The following is a 14,826-nucleotide window of genomic DNA, read 5'->3' as shown; positions in this document are numbered from 1 at the left end:
TGTAGTCTTCAATGAGAAGAAGATGCATAAGGCACCCATGAGGGATGTGGAAATGAGGAGAATCACTTTCCAGGATGTGAATCCACCTGCATATGTTGATAGACAGCAAGCTGTCCATGCACCAAATGTGCAAGAAATGGTACCAACAAGTACTCCCACAGGTATACAATCAAGGGTAGATGATGGATCATCTATTAGTGGAAATGATGAGCCAAATGTGGCTGATATGCAGGTGGGACAGCAAGCTGAAATGCCCTTGAGAAGATCATCTAGAGTGTCTAGACTGCCTGATAGGTTTTGTTCCTGGGGTAGACTATGTGATGCTTACTGATTGCGGGGAGCCTTCTTACTACAGAGAGGCTATGATGCGCGAGGATCAACGCAAGTGGGAGTATGCTATGCAATCAGAGATGAGTTCACTTATGAAGAATAAGACTTGGGACTTGGTTTCTTTGCCACATGGAAAGAAAGCATTGCCATGTAAATGGGTCTACAAAATGAAGGTCACAGGTGATGATGTGCCTAGGTACAAGACCCGTTTGGTCGCTAAAGGGTTCAAGCAAGAGAAGGGTGTGGACTTTGATGAGATATTCTCTCCAGTTGTGAAGATGACCACACTTAGATGCATGCTTAGACTAGTGGCAGCACAGGATATGGAGCTTATGCAGATGGATGTCAAGACAGCTTTCTTGCATGGGGATTTGCATGAGGAAATTTACATGGTGCAGCTGGAAGGCTTTGAAGAAAAGGGCAAAGAACATTTAGTTTGCAAGCTGAAGAAGAGTCTCTATGGTCTTAAGCAAGTGCCTAGAGAATGGTATGAGAAGTTTGATGCTTTCATTCGGTCCCAGGGTTTTAGGAGGAGTGAAATTGATCACTGCCTCTACACTGAAAGGGCTAAGGATAACAGCCTGATAATCCTGGCACTATATGTAAATGATATGCTATTGGCTAGCAAGAATACTTATGAGCTAGATGCATTAAAGGCCAAGTTGCATGAGGCCTTTGATATGAAGGATTTGGGACTTGCAGGTCATATTCTTGGTATGCGCATCACGCGTGATCAGAGTAGGAAACTCCTTTGGCTTTCACAGAAGGAGTATGTTACAAAAGTATTGCAGCGTTTCAATATGGAGGGGGGGAAGGCAATGAGTACTCCATTGCGTCCATATGTGAAACTGAGTCATACAGATAGTCCCAAATCAGATGAGGAGAGGGCCATGATGGCCAAGGTTCCTTATGCATCAGTGGTTGGGAGTCTTATTTATGCTATTATAGCTACTAGACGAGACATTGCATTTGCAGTGGGAGTTGTTAGCCGGTATATGGCTAATCCAGGGAAGAGGCATTGGGAGGCAGTTAAGTGCATCATGAGGTACCTGAAGGGTACCAAGGAGATGTGCATCTACTTTGGTAAAGGAGACATGCGTGTACTTGGGTACATAGATTCAGACTATGCAGGGCATGTGGATAGTAGGAGATCCACTTCTGGTTATGTGTTCACCTTTGCAGGTGGTGAAGTGTCATGGATGTCTCGTGCACAGAAGTGCATTGCTTTGTCTACCACAGAGGCTGAGTTTATTGCAGCCACAGAGGGTTGCAAGGAGGCTATATGGCTTGATCGGCTAGTGGGAGATTTGGGGATTCATACAGGTGTACCGACATTGCATAGTAATTCCATGAGTGCTATTTAGCTAGCACAGAATCCGGTCTTTCATGCAAAGACCAAACACATTGAGGTCAGGTACCATTTCATCAGGGACGTACTTGAGGACAAGCGCATAGAGGTTGTTAAGGTTCATACAGATGATAACCCTGCAAATATGCTGACGAAGAGTCTACCTAGTCAGTGGTTGAGTATTGTCGTGTATTGATGGGCATTGGATAGTATGCTCACTGGTTGTTCTCCCTTAAAGGCACATTGTCCTTTAAGTGGGAGGTTGTGGGGGTTAAAGGTCACTGTGCCTTTACCCTGGTTATGTACAATACTCAAACACATATATAAATGAATGAAAAAGAAGATTAGGGTGTTCTGCACCCACAAAACTTGTGTGGCCCTCTGTCTCTCTCTCTCCCTCTTCTGTTCTTGCTTCCGTTGAGAGCACTCTCAGATCATCCTCCATACGCTCCAAATGAGTAAATGTACTATACATCACTTTGGAACGTGGTGTAATAGGTATGATGTGCCACCACCTATTATTATCCACCATTGGTTGATAGATAACCTATTCAAACACAAATACAAACATGTTATTTTCCTCGTGTTGAAGGTATCAAATGTAAATAAGTGAGCATTTTTGGGTGAAAGCATACTACGGTGTATGTACTATTGGTAAGAATGTGGTAGTACTAAGTAGTGTGCTATATGGAGAGATTTCTAGAATCGATATGCACTAATATATTTATTGATTATAGATTCTCATGCATAAGATATTCTCACATACGCATTCTCATGCTCATACACACATTTTCATGCACTGCATCTCCTCTCAGGTGTTTCACTTTCAAACCTACACTCTATCACTTCCACTTTCGAACTTCTAAACTTCTGATTTCCAGCTTCCACTTTTGATGATTTCCACGGCGAATTTTCTCACAGGATGTTGACGCGGGTCGCTCTCTCGTGAGTACTCTCTCTCTCTCTCTATTGGTTCTTCTCTTTTCCCCCATTCTCTATTCATTCTTTGCTTTTTCTCCATTCTCTAAATGCTTTTCCCCCATAATTCAATATTCGAACCTGCATGTGATTGTCTTTTGCCATTCCTTTTGTCGACATGCAAACTTTCTTCTTTTGTTGTTGCTTTCTCTCTCTCTCTCTCTCTCTCTCTTTGTTATTTTATGCCATTTCATCTTAGTGTGAGTCCTAGTACTAAAATGTTACTCTCTTTGCAGTAGCTGAAGACCGCCATGTCTCCAAGGAAGCCCAAAGGCATCACATCTCCTTCCTCCAAGAAGCCCGTTGTCCTTTCTCCAAGAAGAAACACTCCATCCAGGAAGTCTGCAACCAAAGATAAGGCAAAGGCTATGGACAACAAAGCGGCTTCTATTCCGACTCCAACAAAAGAGAAGCCAAAGACTAAGGATAGCAAACCAATAGCAATTCTGACTGGAGTCAGTCTTGGATGGAGATTTTTCTTGAGAGCGAAGCCAGCAGGCTCATATCTGGAGTTGGACACCTGGATCCGAGAAATATGGGAAAACAATGACAAAGAGAGCCGGCGTGGCTTTCATATAGGTCGGCTGAAGAAATCATTGCTGAACGATTTTATGAAGATTTACTATAGGATTTACAATTCGAAAATAGTCACGAACAATGAAGTTGGTACAGTGTTGGCACGGGCATTCGCTGCATCTACTCATGGAGTAGATGTGGATTGGGATGACTTTGCCCAACATAGAGACGTGAATCTGTGCTCGGCTAGCTTGGACAGCACGTGTATCAAGCACGAATGTGATGTAGGCACGTCTACAACAAAACGGGAGCTTGTAAGTTTACAGGATCAACGAAAGTTCAGCGTGGAGCAAGAAGGTGTACTGCATGTGTGGAAGGCTATAGTGTCAAAGGAGAATGTAAGATTGCATGCAAATTTTGAGGTTGCTACTGCAACTGAGGGTGAAGCCCTCACAAAAGTTGAATCAATTGTACATACACTTAGCTGGGTGCAGAGTAAAGTAGACAATTTATTACATGGTAGTGTACTGCAGCACGAGTTCTTGAAGGATGTAGCAAAACTTGAGGTAGAACTGGATGTAACAAAAGTAATATTTGAATCAACAAAAAGGCAGCGAATCAGCGTTGGAGAGCACTACCAAGCAAGCTCAAGTTTTTTGAGCAACATATAGCATCTGATTGAGAAGCTCCCAAGTCAGGGTCCTGGTGTTTTGAATCTAGCACCAACTCACCATCCCATAGGCTCTGCAGTAGAGACTATGAACGTGAATATTGAATGGTGAATATTGAATGGTGAGATTATTAACTTCCATGTACAAATCGATGTTTTAGTTTTTAAAGTTGGGTCCTCTTACAAGTAGTGTGTACTTACCCTTTCAATAAACGTGCAGGTGTGTTTTCTATGGGCTTGGATTTTCTCAAGAATCTATTGATGTGCTTTTTACACTATACTTGCACACATACCACATCATGTGTGCAACATTCCATTTTTCTGAGAACTTGCAATGTATTCATATGTCCTGCAATGTATTGGTGTCAAATGCATGGTTAGCTGCCATGGGCTTGGACAAAGCATGTATATTTTCTGTGGGGGTTAAAGGTCACTGTGCCTTTACCCCGGTTATGTACAATACTCAAACACATATATAAATGAATGAAAAAGAAGATTAGGGTGGTTCTGCACCCACCAAAACTTGTGTGGCTCTCTGTTTCTCTCTCTCCCTCTTCCGTTCTTGCTTCCGTTGAGAGCACTCTCAACTGGTATCAGAGCCCGGGTGATCTAGCTGAGCGTGCATGAATGCTTGAAGCTCAGCAGCTCTGTGGGAGGAAGGAGAAGCTCTGTGAGAAGCTTTGTGGGTGACTTTACTTGCATCCGAGTGTGTAGAGACCTTGGAGGAACCTTTGGAAAAGTCACTTTGGTTTTGCGAAGTGGTTTTGAGAGCCTATTAAGTGTTTTCAAAGAAAAAGTCATTTTTTGAGCTTTTTCCTGTTCCGTTCGATGACAGAGACTCCGTATTGACTTGTAGAGGCAACTATTGCTTGATTTTGGTGTGTCCACTTCACTTCAGGAGCTTGGAAACACCTTCATTCTTGAATCTGGGGGGATTTCTGACTCATTGTGTCAGTTTCTGCGTTTTTTTGCCCGGGTGTTGGAACTCAAGTTTGGAGCAACCATTTGCAGATCTGTCAGTTCCGGTGGACTCAGGAGGTCCTAAAACTTCTATGTTGCTCATCATTCGCACTTCGGTGGATTTTACAAATAGCTCTGTTTCCAAAAACGTTTTTCAGTCCGTGTGTTGGACCCAGTGATTGAGACCACGGTTTCCAAAACCGTCTATCCCATTGCGTTCCGGACGCCCAAAAACCCCTACCTGCCAGTTCTTACGCGATTCGGTGGAGGATTTTCAGAGTTTTAGATCTCTGTGTATTCGATTTTGTCTCTCTGTTATGCATTTTTCATTCTAAGGTTTTGAAACCTTAGATTTATGCCACATGGCAGTGGATAAGTGTTGACTCCCATTTCTCACTCATCGGTTGGGATTTTGGAGTTCTGGTAGAAGAGAGAGATTTGCAGATTTCTTGCTGAGTCCGATTATGCAATGGCGCCCATGTTTTGAGGCATCTCAGGTTCTATTTTCAGTAGCGGTCATTATCGTGGGACTATGATTTCTTGAGCATACCTTATGCAGATCACTCTGGTTGCAGTTTGAGCAATGTGCATTGGGTTGCAGTGGATGATTTATAGGCCATTTGGATGCATTGCGGTCCTTATTGGATGCGCTGATAGGCCCAAATTGCCTTGTGGGATGCTATTTTTATGGACGCTTTGCACATGGATGCTATTTTATGTTTAGGGACAGCTTTGACACATTGCAGGTGATGCACTGATAGTGCTATGCTCTCTTGGATGAGATATTATTAATGCATATGCCAGTGGATGGTGTTTATGCTTGAGTCATTTGGCACTTATTGGCATTTTGGATTGCCATTGCAGTTGGCATTTTCTTTTGGGCCAAATTCGCTCATATCGATGCATAGTATTTGCACATGAGTCAGATGCTTTGAGACATGAGTTTTGGTGATATTTCACTCTATTGTGGCATACACATTTGGGTGCACCTGGTATTTGGTGTGATTCTCTCTTGTAGGCACTAGTATTTGGGATTTTTGCTTCATTTGCATCATGGCATCCTCTTCCATGTCTGAAAAGGAGATTTTTAGCATTAAAAAGTCTGATGGGACAAACTTTTCTTTGTGGAAAGAACAACTAAGGGATGTGCTTATTCAAAAGAAGCAGATTAAACCCTTGGCAGGGATTGAAGCTAAGCCTACAAATATGTTTGAGGATGATTGGAATGAGTTGGATGCATTAGCAAAATCTACTATTAGACTTCATCTTGCAGAGTCAGTTTATTTCACAGTAGTAAATGAGCAGACTACGGAAGATTTGTGGAAGAAACTGTGTGCCACTTATGAGAAGGAAACTGCCTCTAATAAAGTTTACCTCATGAAGAGGTTGTTTGAGCTGCAGATGAAGGAAGGGGTCTCCATTGCTTCTCACTTGAATGAATTCAATATTATTTTCAGCTAGCTTCAGGCTCAGAAGATGAATTTTGATGCGGAGACTAAGGCAATATTTCTCTTATGTTCATTGCCATCCTCATGGGATACCTTCCGTACAGCTGTCAGTAACTCTGCACCTGGTGGAGTACTGAAATTTGATGATGTTGTGGGTAGCTTGTTGGCCGAGGAGATTAGACAGAAGTCTATGGACGGCAACAAGCAGGATGCAGCCTTAAATGTGCAAAGGGGCAGATCACAGTTCAAGGGGAAGTCCCAAGAAAGAGGGAAGTCTCGTAGCAAATCCAGGGCACAGAACATTGAGTGTTACCACTGTGGCAAGAAGGGCCATATGAAAAAGGATTGCTACAAGTTGAAAAGAGAGCAAAAGAATAAGAAAAAGAATGCAAATTGGGGTGCAAATAAGAAGGAAGAGAGTCCAAGGGAGGACAAAGGAAAAGTGAAGATCGAGGAGATCAATGCAGTCACACATGATAGTGACAATGATGTTCTCTTCATGTCTAGTTTATCTGCAGAGTTGCTTACCACTTCAAATGATGCATATTCCTAGGATTGGATTTTGGATTCTGGTGCTTCATTCCATGTTACTCCCCATAGGGAATGGTTCTCCACTTATGACAGTGGAAAGACAGGTTGTGTGCATCTTGGAAATGACTATGCATGTGACATAGTGGGAGTAGGTGACATAAAGTTTTCTTTTGCAAATGGGTCTGCATTTATTTTGAAACATGTGCCTAAGTTGACTAAGAGTCTTATTTCAGTGGGTCAGCTAGATGATGCTGGTTTTCACACCACTTTTGGCTTTCAGAGTTGGAAAATTCAGAAGGGCTCTATGCTTTTGGCTAGGGGTGCCAAGTGTGGGACTTTGTATCCCTTACATGTATCAGGGGTATTTGATCATGTTGTTGCAATAACCGAGCAGCCAAGCACTTCTTTGTGGCATTGCAGGTTGGGGCACATGAGCCAGAATGGAATGAAATTCTTATGCCGTTTGGGTTATGTACCGCATTTGAGTTTCTCTGATTTTGAATTTTGTGAGCACTCTCTCTATGGGAAGCAGACTAAATCAGCCCATAAAAGAAGGGGAAAGAAAGAGTTTGAAAAGCTTGATTTGGTTAATTCAGACGTATGTTGTCCCATGCCTACACGGTCATTAGGCGGGGCTGAATACTATGTGACATTCATTGATGATGCAACTAGGAAAGTGTGGGCTTATGCTATAGCTCGGAAGAGTGATGTGTTCCAGGTATTTCAGAAATGGCTGGCCTTGGTTGAGAATCAGTCAGGTAGAACGCTTAAATGCCTACGGACTGACAATGGTGGAGAGTATCTCTCTCATGACTTTCAGCATTTCTGTGATACACATGGGATTAAGAGGGAGCTCACATCCCCTCGTACTCCAGAGCAAAATCCAGTTGCAGAAAAGATGAACCGTACCATTCAAGAAAGGTTGCAATGCATGCTTTCCAATGCAAGTCTTTCTGGTGGTTTTTGGGTTGAGGCAATGAAGACTGCAGTGCATGTGATCAATAGATCACCTAGTAAGAGTTTGGATGGTGGTATTCCTGAAGAGGCATGGAGTGGCAAGAAGCCCTCTTACTCTCATTTGCGTATATTTGGGTGTGAGGCATATGCACATGTGCCAAAAGAGCTTCGAAAGAAGCTAGATCCTAAGTCTAGGAAATGCATCTTTCTGGGTTATGGTGAAAGTGGAGAGATGGGCTATCATCTCTGGGATCCAGAAGCAAAGAAGATCATACGTAGCCATGATGTAGTCTTCAATGAGAAGAAGATGCATAAGGCACCCATGAGGGATGTGGAAATGAGGAGAATCACTTTCCAGGATGTGAATCCACCTGCATATGTTGATAGAAAGCAAGCTGTCCATGCACCAAATGTGCAAGAAATGGTACCAACAAGTACTCCCACAGGTATACAATCAAGGGTAGATGATGGATCATCTATTAGTGGAAATGATGAGCCAAATGTGGCTGATATGCAGGTGGGACAGCAAGCTGAAATGCCCTTGAGAAGATCATCTAGAGTGTCTAGACCGCTTGATAGGTTTGTTCCTGGGGTAGACTATGTGATGCTTACTGTGATTGCAGGGAGCCTTCTTACTACAGAGAGGCTATGATGCGCGAGGATCAACGCAAGTGGGAGTATGCTATGCAATCAGAGATGAGTTCACTTATGAAGAATAAGACTTGGGACTTGGTTTCTTTGCCACATGGAAAGAAAGCATTGCCAAGTAAGTGGGTCTACAAAATGAAGGTCACAGGTGATGATGTGCCTAAGTACAAGGCCCGTTTGGTCGCTAAAGGGTTCAAGCAAGAGAATGGTGTGGACTTTGATGAGATATTCTCTCCGGTTGTGAAGATGACCACACTTAGATGCATGCTTGGACTAGTGGCAGCAGAGGATATGGAGCTTATGTAGATGGATGTCAAGACAGCTTTCTTGCATGGGGATTTGCATGACGAAATTTACATGGTGCAGCTGGAAGGCTTTGAAGAAAAGGGCAAAGAACATTTAGTTTGCAAGCTGAAGAAGAGTCTCTATGGGCTTAAGCAAGTGCCTAGAGAATGGTATCAAAAGTTTGATGCTTTCATTCGGTCCCAGGTTTTTAGGAGGAGTGAAATTGATCACTGCCTCTACACTGAAAGGGCTAAGGATAACAGCCTGATAATCCTGGCACTATATGTGGATGATATGCTATTGGCTAGCAAGAATACTTATGAGCTAGATGCATTAAAGGCCAAGTTGCATGAGGCCTTTGATATGAAGGATTTGGGACTTGCAGGTCATATTCTTGGTATGCGCATCACGCGTGATCAGAGTAGGAAACTCCTTTGGCTTTCACAGAAGGAGTATGTTACAAAAGTATTGTAGCATTTCAATATGGAGGGGGGGAAGGCAGTGAGTACTCCATTGCCTCCATATGTGAAACTGAGTCATACAGATAGTCCCAAATCAGATGAGGAGAGGGCCATGATGGCCAAGGTTCCTTATGCATCAGCAGTTGGGAGTCTTATTTATGCTATTATAGCTACTAGACGAGACATTGCATTTGTAGTGGGAGTTGTTAGCCGGTATATGGCTAATCCAGGAAAGAGGCATTGGGAGGCAATTAAGTGCATCATGAGGTACCTGAAGGGTACCAAGGAGATGTGCATCTACTTTGGTAAAGGAGACATGCGTGTACTTGGGTACACAGATTCAGACTATGTAGGGCATGTGGAAAGTAGGAGATCCACTTCTGGTTATGTGTTCACCTTTGCAGGTGGTGAAGTGTCGTGGATGTCTCGTGCACAAAAGTGCATTGCTTTGTCCACCACAGAGGCTGAGTATGTTGCAACCACAGAGGGTTGCAAGGAGGCTATATGGCTTGATCGGCTAGTGGGAGATTTTAACATCTAAACAATACTAATTATCCCTGGCAGTACTAAATAGTTGTAAAGAGTACCAAATAATAGTGTGTAACTTGGCTTCGTTGAGAGAAGGAAGGTGCACCTCTGTGAAAATGGGTGGGATGTATTGCATTTTTTTTTGGGCCAAGCCTATGCTTGCAAACATCCTTATTGTTTGGGGAAACCCTGGTGTTTTCTTTCTAGAACTGGACAACACATTAAACAACCTCACAACTTAAGGAATCCTATCTACACCATTTGAAGGAAGCTTGTTTTATGTCCACGCGATGTTTCTTCAGATTTCATGCTTGAATTCCAAGGGCTTTAGCTACTTTGCTATCACTATATTTTTTAAATGCTGAAGTGTTAGCAATCATGTGGAGGGTTGCTGTCTTCACAACAGCTAACTTATTAGCACTTTCTACTCTTTTCACCAGACTCAATAATGTCTTTAGATTATCCACTATTGCCATTGATATGGACTGGCTTTGAAAATTTGTCTCATCGACAATCTCTTGCATATCTGGATGTTTAATAACCTTAGACAAAATGTCAGCCTTCGTTCTCAAGTCCAAGTTCTTTGTGGTATGCTTGAAATGTCACACAACTGTTAATGTCATGTGTCTCATGTTCCTTTTGGAGCAATGCTGTGGCAGTGCATTGAGCGAGTTCCCTTCATGGTGTGGCACTTCTAGTGCAGAGTCCATCCTGTGCACAACCATATTTCAATGGTAAATCATAAATTAATGAACAACACAAGAAGAGAATATGTCAAAACATGCATGCTCAATCTTACTGTACGAGAAAGTAATCCTGAGAGAGAGAGAGAGAAAGAGAGAGAGCTCTAGAGAGAGAGATCTATAGAATCACTCAAACATAACTGGTTTTTGCGCTAGAGAGAACATATGGTCCAAAGTGCAAGGGCTTCAATGAGAGAGAAGGGGAGAGCCAGTTTGTATAGAGAATGGAGAGAGCCAGGGAGAGAGAGAGAGAGTAATGGACCTCTAGTGCAGATGAGCGGAGATAATTGCATGGACAGAGACAGGACTCCACGAGAGAGAAGAGACTCGACTGTCAATGGTTTCAAACATGTGCGAGTGATTCCACAAGAGAGAAGAGAGTCAATTGAGAGTAGATTGCAGATTGCGGATTCCTCGATGTGCGGGGAAATCATCCTCAATTGAGAGTGGATTGCAAATTGCAGATCATGGACTTCTCGATATGTGGAAATGTAATCCAACTGTTAGCATCTTTTAGTACACAATTTAGTACTTTATCTATGCTAGAACCTTTGCCAAAAAGAGTACTTTTTTTTAATATATGTATATAGTACATGTTCACATTGTTCTAGTAGTACTAGTGTGTCCTTGCTTTGCCAAAACTTTGTGGAGTAAATATTTACAAAGCCACTTGCATGGCATTTGATTGTTGCATTAGGGCCTCTTTCGACCATGTCCTTAAACCACTTGACATCCAAAACATACACAAATAAGTGCCAAAATTCAAGCTTAATAATGTCTTGGACTATGCCACAATAATCATCCATGGCTCCACTGGCTCCCTCAAAGCTAGCAATGACACTGCAATCTTGTGTGTTTCTCGTATCATCAATCCGTTGTGTCTAAACATGCTTGCCATCACACCATATAGCACTAAACATGGTACACTACATCAAGACAAAATTAATTGAATAAGCAATCTAAATTGTTGAAAGCTCCTAACTTATGCATAACATTCTATATACCGACCTTTTGCATGCATCCTCTAGCATACTCCCATTATTCCATTGTGATATGCATCCCCTCGTCTCTCTTTGTGCTCTCTCCATTTCATCAAGTAGCCAATCGACATGAATATCCTTTGGTATGGGCACACGAGATCCATGGTGTGTATGAAAGAGGGCCCTTTCTCCTTGTCTTCTTGCCTTTGCATCCTCATATCTTATTACCCATCTTTTCATCACATCACTATTAAGCATGCAATAGAGGTTTATATTATGAAGCAACTCCCTATCCATTACTTTGCTCCGTCCTTTCCCTTGAGGCACAATAGAGGTCATCCTTAGGTATTCTTCTTCTCTCCATGGTCGTGGGAGAGAGCTATCCACATCAACAAGAAACTCAAAAATATATGCAAGTGACTCTTGTACTAACCAACCCTCGGCACCTTCATGCCTTGCATTTTACCTCATGAAACCCTTTAAGGTCTTCATGAAGCGCTTGAGGAATAACAACCATCGAGCTTGTACAGTGCCACATATAGTAATCTCATCCACTAAATGCACTATGAGACTTGTGAGAATAGAATGTGGAAAGGTCTCCTCCACTAAACAAACCACCTCCATTGACATAGCTTGAGAATCCTGAAGCATGGTGGGATCTATTTTCTTTGAGCTCACAAACCTAGAAAGAAAAAACTGCACCATATTAGCAATATGAAAACCTTGCATCATTCATTCATACGCTTCACATTTTGTATAGTGTGAAGTACCTCACAAGTTCTCCCATCTTTTAAATACAATCCTTCACATCCTTCGATGCACTATGAGAAACGCTAGTAGGTAGTATGAACTGAACACATGAGCGATGATGGTTGATTAGTTGCTTCTACACTCACAAATTTGGAAGGAAAAAGAGATTATGCCAAGTCATACTTACTTGGAGCATCCTATGCCAATCATGACATTTCAAGCCGTATAATTGATCTACATCTCTTTTCTTGCTATTTGTGAGGGCCCCCTTCAAACACCTCATGCATCCAGTGGGAGTACAAATTGTAGTGATAGCCCGCTTCACCACCACCACCTCTTTCTTTGATAGTGTCTAGGGTACACAGGGTAAAAAGACATGCCCATTTGGCCTCTCTTGTGGCCAAACTTCATGCATACTCCCTGTGGTGCATAGATCCTCCCTTATGCTCAAGGAATCTCGTTTCCCAATCAAATGTTCCCAAATGCTAGATGCCACATTCTTGAAGATATGCATGGGATCAAAAGGTGATTGAATCTTGAGGTGGGACCAATATGGTAGCCGATAAAAGATGGAGTATCTAAACCAAATATGGTGTTAGCATGCAATATTTATTTCCATTCGCCAAAGCACACAATAGCTACAAATCCTTACCAGCTCATGCCATGTGGAGGACGAGTCGTGGTGGAAAGGTCCCAAATTTGCTTCCAATATCCTGCAGTGAGTGATTGTGGGGGGACTTGATTCCAAGGGTCTACATATCTAGGATGAGCAGGTGGAAGAAATCGATGGTGATTCTCATTTATGACCTTCTTCAAGTCCTCTGGCCATGAAGCAACTGGCAAAGGACCACAAACAGGACATGCATGGTAACCCGATATAGTGAGACCGAAACAAAAGACACAATTGCCTAAGCAAAGTAGGTTCCCAATGCCACATCGATTGCCTACTCATAATTAAAAGTTCAATGCTTACCTGAACACTTGCCATGGCCTGGTGGGAAGTATGCATCATCCACATCAACACTACCTTGCATGTGATGAGGAAGGCCTGCTCATGTCATGCACCTCGATACCTCTCCAAAGTATCTCCATCTCATCAATCAAAGGCTCCAGATAAATATCCTTATTTTTAACTTTATGTTTCCCTAGAATTAGAAGGGATAACATAACATGTCCTTTCTTAATCACCATAGAGGGTGGAAGATTATAATTCACCATTATCATTGGCCATACACTATAAGAGGTTCTTTTGAGACCAAATGGGTTCACACCATCCATACCCAATCCAAGTCTCAAGTTCCTAGGTTTTTCATTGAAGCTTGGCCACATGTCTTTAATATGCTTCCACGCAAGAGTGTTTGCGGGAGATCTCCACTTGCCATTGGTTGATCAATGGGAGGAATGCCATGACATGAGCTCTGCAATGGATTTGCATTTGAACATATGTTGGATGTGAGGTATTATGGGAAAATGTCGCAGAACCTTTTAAGGCACATCCAAAGTTTTGAGATCTACTCTATATCTTGCCTCGCCACAAGTGGGACACTCTCAAGACTCCTTATGTGCTCCACAAAATAGAACGCAATCATTGACGCATGCATGGATGCGCTTGTAATCCAACCCTCCAACAGATGTCACATAGTCCCTCACCATATCTCTTGAGGTTGGTAATTTATTCTCCCTTGGAAGCATTTTAGACAATAGCCTGCATGTGAAGACTATAAATGAGAAAAAGCATTCCAGTTGATCCATTAGCATAATTCACCATGTTTGCAAGACAGAATGCTTACTTGAGTCATGCATTCAAACTTGAATTTCTCCATCCATAAATGGTCAGCAAGTTTAGTAACTCAAGGGAGGCAGGTAGAATAGAGAATGTGCACCCCTCAAATATTGGTGTCGATGTTGCAGTAAAAAATTGTCCTGCTCCATCCTATCATCCCTACCTGAGGACTAATGGGAAAATAAATCTTGCACCATATCATCGAACAACTCCTCCTCCATAGCCTCATGAGGTAATGGTGGAGGGCTACTATCACCATCACTCCATGCATCCATAACGGTCCCTCTTGAAAATCCCACCTCATATTGTCAACGCTTCGCCTCATCACGATGAGCATAGGGCAACATATGTGGGTGTGGCACTGCATCTTGTATCAAATTAGAAAAGGATAATATATCAAACACTTGAACACCCATAGGTATCTCAATAAACCTCAATGCTCCAACACTTACCATGGATATGGTCGCATCCCATTCTCCATACTTTGAGATGTGACTGAGTGTAATTCTACGTGCACGATACATGTTCCCTCGACATCGATCACACAAACTTTTGATTTTTTGCTCCAACCACATTTCTCAATGGTGGATACGAAGGGATTCATCCTAACTAGAGGTGCTTGTTGAAGATGAAGACATCCTACAAATGATAACAACTCAAAATGAAAGTCCAAAATGTTAGTGAAGCCAACCGTTGAAAATTTTACCCCAAAACTGTGTAACGCGTCTATTAGTGCATATGTTTTGTGCAACGCATATATAGGTGTGTCTAATATATAGTATAGACGTGCCAATAGATGGGTTTTTAGATGCACTAACTGGTTTTCAAACTACATGAACTTCATTTCCTCACTCTGCCATGCTTGCATTCCTTTCAACTTGTATACCCATCTCCAAGTAGCTCACACCTC

General features: G+C 42.3%; 1 pseudogene; it reads right to left on the bottom strand.

The window, feature by feature from the left end:
- Positions 1–11,061: 11,061 nt before the first annotated feature.
- LOC147888895 (uncharacterized) lies at positions 11,062–12,170 on the bottom strand (annotated as a pseudogene).
- Positions 12,171–14,826: the final 2,656 nt, after the last annotated feature.

The sequence above is a fragment of the Dipteris shenzhenensis genome, chromosome 21 (genome assembly GCF_047967505.1).
Source record: "Dipteris shenzhenensis isolate YYH24624 ecotype China chromosome 21, Dip_SZ_1.0, whole genome shotgun sequence".
NCBI classification, from domain to species: Eukaryota; Viridiplantae; Streptophyta; class Polypodiopsida; order Gleicheniales; family Dipteridaceae; genus Dipteris; species Dipteris shenzhenensis.
The sequence above is the reverse complement of the archived record's forward strand: the minus strand, read 5'-3'. Positions and strand labels throughout refer to the sequence as shown.